The sequence below is a fragment of the Neofelis nebulosa genome, chromosome 2 (assembly GCF_028018385.1).
Source record: "Neofelis nebulosa isolate mNeoNeb1 chromosome 2, mNeoNeb1.pri, whole genome shotgun sequence".
Taxonomy (NCBI): Eukaryota; Metazoa; Chordata; class Mammalia; order Carnivora; family Felidae; genus Neofelis; species Neofelis nebulosa.
Genome location: NC_080783.1, coordinates 199,331,274 through 199,339,405, shown reverse-complemented (window position 1 = coordinate 199,339,405; position 8,132 = coordinate 199,331,274). Strand labels below are relative to the sequence as shown.

Below are 8,132 nucleotides of genomic sequence, written 5' to 3'. Positions count from 1 at the left end.
TAAATCACAAGCTCAGAGCAAAGCCCATTAATAAAACGAGCAGACAAGGCAAGATTAGCTTCAGAGTTCCCGAGACCAGAATGCTGTCTAAATATTTCTTTTAAGCAAATTTGAAGGTCTGCAACTGATTCATCCCTTTTTTGTTTACAGGATTGTATTATGGCCCAATTAATTCTCACGGGAAAAACCCCGGGTAGAGCTTCAAGGAGTGATTGACCTACTTTTCTTGCTCTTTTCATCCCATCCTTTGAAGCCTGCTTGGTAGGGTCCCCCAACTCTTGAGAGGAGTCTGTTCAATCTGCTGTGGGGAGCCACCTTTGGGTGTCTCCTGGAATTACCATCACGTGAACAAATTGGTACAAACCAGAGGGCCCAGAGTCATAAGCTCTACGCATCAGAAATTCTTTTATAAATTCATTTTGATCCTTTTGGGGATCTGGAAGATCCTTTGTAATGACTTGGCATTCAGCTCAAGACCAGGGTTTGAATTCTGCTGTAGCTGGGAAGCCCCGATTCGTGGGAAAGTCTTGCTCTCAAGGGTGTCAGGAGCTTAGGAGGTTGGGGTGGGAGGTGCGGGGGAAGATGAAAAGGATTGTTGGAATCGGGACAGTCAGGTGGCAGAAAATAACAACACAGAGGGGCTAGCTGGAGGGTCTGTCAAGCCCTTACTCTTAGTCGGGGCTTTTGTCTCAAGTTTGTCATTGGCCCATTGTAATAAATCTTTAGAGAGGCTCTTTTAGTCATTCTGTCTTCCAGAGGCCTCTGGAAACCAATCAAAGAATACATTCCACTGTGTTCAAGAGATTCGGGCTCTTCTTTTTTCAAGGGCACCCCTTGAAAATGGATTATTTTTACCTTTTTTTAAGACTCTTTTTTTATCTTTAATTTTTTTAATGTTTATTTATTTTTGAGAGAGAGAGACAGAGACAGAGAGACAGAGCGTGAGTGGGAGAGGGGCAGAGAGCGAGGGGGACACAGAATCCGAAGCAGGCTCCAGGCTCTGAGCTGTCAGCACCGAGCCCGACGCGGGGCTCGAACCCACAAAGTGTGAGATCATGACCAGAGCCGAAGCTGGACGCTTAACCGACTGAGCCACCCAGGCACCAATGGATTATCTTTTTTAAACTGCAGGTTCCCCAAAGTGACCACTACAACTGCAAATTATCCTTTGTGAAGTTCACCCATTCTTCCAGAAAGGTACCAGATCCTCGGACACTGGGTCTACACATAAGAGGCAGGAGTCTTTAAGTGAAGAGAAGGAAGATTTAGACCAGGGGAGGGAGCCCACCTCTGTCTTTAGATTCCCGAAACCAAATAATCTATGGGGATCCCGGTAATTCTACCCCATCCTTAAACCCAGCGAGTCTCAGGTTTTTCCCCTTCCCGACAGAAGGGTGCCTTACCAAGAAGCTTCAACGGACAAACGGAAAACAAGTGAAGTTGGAGAGCTCAGGACACCGAGAGAGCAGAGCTCAGACCCAAGAGAGACTTAGCAACAACTCCCAGGCCAGCGAGAAAGCCCTGAGCGCGGAGTTGTGTGGGCGTTGGCACCTGCTTTGCTCACCAGCCTCCAGGTAGCGAGGAGATATCTTTGCAGGATCCCACGCCTGACCCAGTTAACCATCAGAAGTTCATTAAAAAAAAAAAAGACAGAAGCAAAACCAACATCACGTAAGTGGTGATTAGTAAAAGTTCATTATGCACACACCAAAAAGACCGGTTGCAAAACAAGGGTACTCAAACCAAAACATGGACCGAGGCTCGGGAGTATATTGTTAGAAAGCAGCATATTTATATAGCATGCAGGCAGCAAGTTTTTATTCCTTATGGTGAGTGCTTACAGTATGAGAATTTTTGTAAATGAAAAAGAATTGGCTAGTGGTTGCCTCTGATCAAAATTGGGGGGACGATTTAAGTTTCACTTAGAATTTTCAGAGGCATAAACAAAACGTGACCCAGGTCAAATTAACCTCGCTTGTTCTGCCAACTACCTGGTTTTGTCTGCTCAGGGAATTTTCAAATCTGGTCTCCGTTTGTGTTTGATTTTCACAGTGCTGTCCCTTTAATTTCTTGGCGTTTCTCCCTGAAAACTTATTCCGCAAAAATGTGTCTGTGCCATCCATCCTCCCAGATGGCTTTTTAAGTGAAGCTGTTTGTTAAGCGGGAGAAGAAAAGGGAGGGGTGGGGAGGAGCGGGCGGAGCCTCTGGAGAAGACAGAGGGGGGAGGGGAGAGGGGGGAGGGGGGCAGGGAGGACCCTGTGGTCCCGGAAAGGCTCAGAGCGCGGCCTCCCAGTGTGGGTGGGGCCACGGGCACAGCCCAGTGCACTTGGCCAGAGTCCCAGTGACAGTGGCCCCTAGTGCCCGGGCGCCCCCTGTGTGCCCAGCTCCGGGCTGAGCACTTTGGACTCATTAGTCCAATTCATCCTCACCCAACCTGTGCAGCAGGTCCTGTGAACCTCCCCATTCCACAAAGGAGGAGCTCAGAGAGGGGCAGGCACTTGCCCAAGGTCACACAGCTGATGAGAGGAAAACTCAGGATTTGAGCCCGGCTCCAAACCAGGCTATCACACAGTCCCCTACTAGACTCTTAGCTGGAAGGACCCCGGAGACCAGACGCACCATGGAACTCAGGCTCCCGGACCCATTGTCTCCATTTGTATACCGAGGCAGTTGGTGTGGTTCTGTGGTTCTCAGGTCTGACTCCACATCAGAATCTTCCAGGGCTTTTCAACAACGCTGGTGCCTGGGCCCCACCTCAGCGTCTAGATGGCTTTAAAGCCCCACGCTACCCCGGGACATTTTTCTCAACATACCGGCACAGGGCCACAATACAGTCAGAGGGTCTAGAACCTGCCCCCACTCCCCAGTGAATTGTCAGAGTGCCTGCGAAGCTGATCACGGGAAGGGCTGAGCAGACAGAATTGGCTGGCCGTGCACACGAGTGGCAGGAGCCCAGGGGGAGCACCCGCGAGGGATTCCGTTTCCACCTGGGCATCTCAAGGCCTCTCTTGCCCCACCCCCACCCCCGCTCCTTCCTTGGTGCCCCCCACCCCCCTCTAAGCCCTGCCTGCAGAGACTTGGATGGATCACCTCTGACCCCGCCACAGATGGCTCCCCTGCGCCAGCTGCCCCAGCCTGGTGTCGCGGTGACTCTGGGAGCGATCAGGGATGGGACAGAAGGATGAAGTGCCTGGGAAGGGGTTCCCAGGGACAGGAATGCCACAGCAGAAATGCCAAACCGGCTTCCTCCTGTGGCCCTTTTATAGGCCTGGCACTATGTTTTCCCAACTATCAAATGAAACACACACACACACACAGAGTCTTTGTTGCCTTTTCTTCCCTAAGGGTGATATGGATTTGTCAGTTTCCTTAGCAATATCCAAATAAAGGGGGGAGGCACGACTGGCTGAGGAGCACCCCTGCACTCCCACAGGCAGTGCCTGGCTTCTCTGGGGGGAGGGACAGCTGCCCCATTTCCCAGAGGGGAAGTGAAAGGCAAGGGGTGAGGCCACAGCCAGAGGCTCTCAAGGTAGAGGGAGGAGGGGAGGACGCAGCCGCCTCACGCCTGCCAACCTGGCCCAAGGGCCTCAAAGCCACTTCTGTCCCCAAGCTCGCTCCTCCCTGAGGTTTCCTGACCCTGACCCAGACTCAGGAAGCCCTGAGAAGCCCCCTACTTCATCATCCCCTCCAAAGTTGAATTAAGCTATTCCTGCCCTCAATTGTCGCAAAAGGTACCCAGTGCCTACTGTATGCCTGCGACATAGCCATGACCGAGGCAATTACGTCCCTGCTTTGTCGCCACGGAGTTCACGCTCTAAAAAGGGAGACAGGAACATGTAAGCCACAGTAATGAGGTGCTGAAAGCTGCGTGGCTGGGGCGGGGGGCGCTAGGTCTCGGGCGACAGAGATGCCCCACCAGCTTCCCAGTGATCAGGGGTCTTCCCAGGTAGACTTTCACCTGACCAGCTGCTGTGACCCGAGTTCCAGTCTGGACAACGGTTAATTTCAAGGGCTCAGGCTGGCCACTCCCACATGCTGGGATGGCCCCACCCACAACCAATGGTAGCCCCACCCAAAGTGGGCCTGGCCACACCCACTACCCCCAGGGCTGCTGGCAGCCTGGGTGTGTCCTCCCTGATCTCAGCCTACTGACCTCTCCCAGCCTCCCCTGTGGCCTGAGACACCCCCCCCCCAGGACCCCTGACTCCTTTGGGTCTGTGGCGTATGGGGACAGGCTCGTGTTTGACGCCGTGTCTGAGAGGCCCCTGGCATTTCCCAGGTCCCTTTGGGGGCAGTGTTCTGGTCTGTAAATGGGCATCATCACCCCTCCGCACACAAGGCTGCCAGACTGGGAGGCAGGAGGCCCCTGACTCTGTGTCAGCCCAGGAGGCCCGGGAGTGGAAGGAGCTTCACCCCGTGAACCCACAGGGACCTGGCCCCAGACTCTGAGGAGCAAAGGTCCTGTCCTGTCCTGTCCTGTCCTGAGCCTCCGGCCCTCAGGTGAATGGGCCCCTGCCTTCTGTTTCTCTGTCCCCAGACACGGGGCCTCCCTGGTCGGGGACCGTGTAACTGGACCGTGGCCAGAGCTCAGGAGCATATTCTGGAACTCCTGGTAACCTTCAAACAGTGGGGAAGTGGGTGCAGACACAGCCAGAGAACACGGGCTTCAGTCCAATGCATTTGCTCCCCCTTATTAGTCCCGATTCTGCCTCTGGTCCTGGGGGTGGACAGGCCAGTAGTTCTGGGAGCTTCGGAGGATGAGGGACAGGGGCAATCCACAGCCCATGGGCAACTGATGCTGCTGCTGCGGACGGTGATCATCAGCGTGCCAGGCACCGTGGCCCTCCGCGTTCTGTCTCCCGCCACCCTCAAAACAGCCTCGGGGGGGAGGGGCTCCATCTACCAGGGGGAGGGGTAGATGAGGAAGCCTGAGACTCAGAGACGAGCTGTCCCTTGCCTGTCCCCAGTGCGGGTCCCCTCGGCTCTGATGCTGCCTGAAACCTCCCAGTTTCTTGGCTGGCACCGCTGTATCTGTAAGATGTAAACTCTGCCCACGTTCTGAGGGCGGCATGGAAATGGCAACTGTCCCTTTTAGAGAAAGTCTGGGGAAGCAGGTGTCAGTGACAATGGAGTACCGCGTCCTCCAAGGCCAGCCTTGTCTGAGGTGCCCACTAGGGAACAAACGTGGCCCTGCCGCACACGGGCTCGGATGCATTGAAAGAACGGCTACAAGGACAGTGGAGTGAAGGGAGAATCCCATCAGCCCGGAGTGGGGTGGGGCCGCCACCCTCTCTCAGCCCAGGGTGGAGGGGTGAGGGGCCAGCGGGGGGCCCTGGAAGGGGCTGGTGGGGGGGGCAGACAGGGAGGGGGACAAGTCCTCCCAGGGCCTCTTCCTAAGACAGAAACTGCTGGCTTCACAAGTTTCTCCTGACTCGAATCTGTCCCGAGAAATCCAACTCCAGGAATGTTCCAGAACTCCTGGCAATAGAGAATGTCTCCCTTCGTTGTGAACTTGAAATGCTAAGAAGACGAGTCTGGAGCTGTGGGGCCCCCCAGGAGGAGAAGGGCTGCCCCAGGTTCAGGCCTGAGTGGATTCAGGGCACCTGAAGCCCACTGTGGCATCATAATAACCCATAATAACCATAATAATAAATGGTAATAGCACGCATTTACATAGTGACTATATATATGTGCCTGGAGCGGTTTTCAACGCTCCCCATGTCCATCCCCTTATTTCTTCCTCAGCACAACTCTCTGAAACCGTCACTATTGTTCCAATTTTACAGAACGAGACACCGAGGCACAGAGAGGTGGAGTAAGATGCCACAAGTCACACTGGGACGAAGTCCCAGAGCCACATCCAGGCTTCAGAGTCTGGGTCCTTGATCACCCGAGCACAGTGGTACCTGCATGAAACAGAGTGAAGAAGACAAGGCAGGTAAACGGAAGCGATGGAGAGCTTGAGCAAAAGACATAAGCCCGAGAATGACGTAGCTAACTCGTCTTTTTAAAGAGCATTTCATAGTTTGGACTTCAACAGATATTCGCGGCACGTCTGCAGCGTGTCGGGCCCTGTGCCGGGCCCTGGATGGGCTGGAGGGAAGGGGACCGGATGGGAAGTTGTTCCAGCAAGCGGGTAACTGGAGACCCAGAGAAGGAGAAAGGACACACCGCGGCACACAGCACGTGGAACAGGACCAGCTCCTCTTTCCTGCATGGGGGCTGCCCTCTCCCCTGGCTTCTTCTCTGGCTAATCCAATCAGTAACACCCAAACAAAAACCCAATAACATGCTGGTGAGTGTGTGGTGAGACAGGCAAGTCGTTTCACCTCTCTGAGCTTTGAGTTGCTCGCCCGTGAGATAGGCACGACCGCACGGGCCCTTCGTGGCTATCGGAGGCTGAAATAAGGCGACCGACGCGAAGCTGGCCTGCACAACAGAGTCTCATCAATGGTGGCGATCGCATTGCTCCCTCCGTGCAGCAAGCTCCTAAAGGCAGGGACCAAGCCCGATTCAACGTTGTATCCCCAGGGCTAGCTCGGGGCCCAGAGCACCGGGCGCGCGCAACCAAGAAAGATGCCCATCGGGCGGCCAGTTTATTCCATGCAATACGTGTTGACAGGCACTGTTCCAGATTCTGGAGATGCAGCCATGAACCCGACAGACGCAAATGCTTATGGAACCCGAGTTGAGCTGCCTGGAAAGAAGGGAGGATCCAGAATGTTAGAGCAGCGGAGGGCTTGGGGATGGAGAGGGGCTCTTGAGGTCCAATCCCAGAGTCCTTGCAGCCGTGGCTCAGTTCACCACCGGCCGAAGCGGACAGCTCCCGAGAACCCCCACCTCCCGCTGCAGGAAGCGCATTTCTCCGGGTTGCTCTGGCTTTCTCTGACCCACGGGAGCTTGCTCAGCCCGGGAGTCAGACCAGCTGGAGGGCAGGGATGCTTCTGGCTCACAGAGGTGGCTCTTGACCAATAAGGGGCAGGTGGGGGGCAGAGGCATGTACCACACGGTTCCTCTGAGGGTCCCCATAGTCATGGGCCCCCATCGCCCACAGCTTGACGCACCTTTATGTGACCTTCCTCCCTCCCCGGCCCTCGCTCTCCGCCCCCTTGCTGCACGTCCTGGGGTGCCCTCCCAAATACACCAGCGGCAACTCAACACCTTGCTTCCAGAACAGTTTTGGAGGAGCCCGACCAGGACAGAGGCCACCTAAATCCGACCCCATCTTTGCACTGCTGAGGAAACATGTCCAGAGAGGGCCAGCCACCTACCCAATTCAGACAGCAGTATTTGGGGCAGCTCGGGCTTCCCACAAATACTCCCACCATGGCCACCACCAAGGGCGGAGTCTGCAGGGCCAGCCTGGGCTCTGCCTTCCTTTCCCGGGACCACAAGCTGGGCGTTTAGAAATTCTCGAGTTTTGCAACGAAAAGCTACAGAGAATAGGTAATGGGACGGCTTTTACATAAGCGCGCTCGGGAACAAAGTGCTCCGGCCCCCTCGCTCCCGCTGCCGTGAACCCTTAAACGGAGCCTGTGTTTACTTCCAAATAGGGAACCTCCTCGGCATCTCAGCGTGGGCCGCCGTGCTGCTCTGTAGAGCTCGAGAAAGACCATCACTTCCTCCTCGTCCTATCCTCCTTTTCAAGGAATCTGGGGCATTTCACACATGCCTGGTCTTGGAAGGATCTCCAGGCTTCATCAGGCCCCACCCCCTGGGTCTTAGGAGCAGAGGGGTGACTTCCTGTGTCCCACAAGGTACATGGATGGTCAGGGAGGTGCGGTGACTCACCCGAGGCGCACAGTGAGGCCAGAACAGAGGAGAGGGTCAACTCACGGTCTCCTCCAATTTCTGGCGTCACTGCTCTTCCTGTCGCACCACACATTCAGAAACCAGCTCAAACACAACCGGTGCATTCCTGCCCCAGGACCTTTGCACTTGCTGTTCCGTTTGGTTGGAAACCTAATTTTTTTTTTTTTAATGACACGCTCCTCTTCTCACTCAAGACTCAAAGGTCTTCTCATTAAGTTAATGGAGGGTCAAGGAGGGCTTCCCTGAGGAGGTGGCCCTGGGGTGGACCAAAAGCCTGGGAGCCACCGCTGATCAGCGGCCTGGCCGAGACAATGATTAAA

General features: G+C 54.9%; 1 long non-coding RNA gene across 1 annotated transcript; it reads right to left on the bottom strand.

Moving 5' to 3' along the window:
• Positions 1-5,674: 5,674 nt before the first annotated feature.
• LOC131493597 (uncharacterized) lies at positions 5,675-7,087 on the bottom strand. Its single transcript, XR_009252774.1, has 2 exons — positions 6,330-7,087; positions 5,675-5,906 (listed from the first exon to the last, which is right to left on the bottom strand). It is a non-coding gene; the product is annotated as an uncharacterized LOC131493597 (long non-coding RNA).
• Between the last annotated feature and the right edge of the window lie 1,045 nt (positions 7,088-8,132).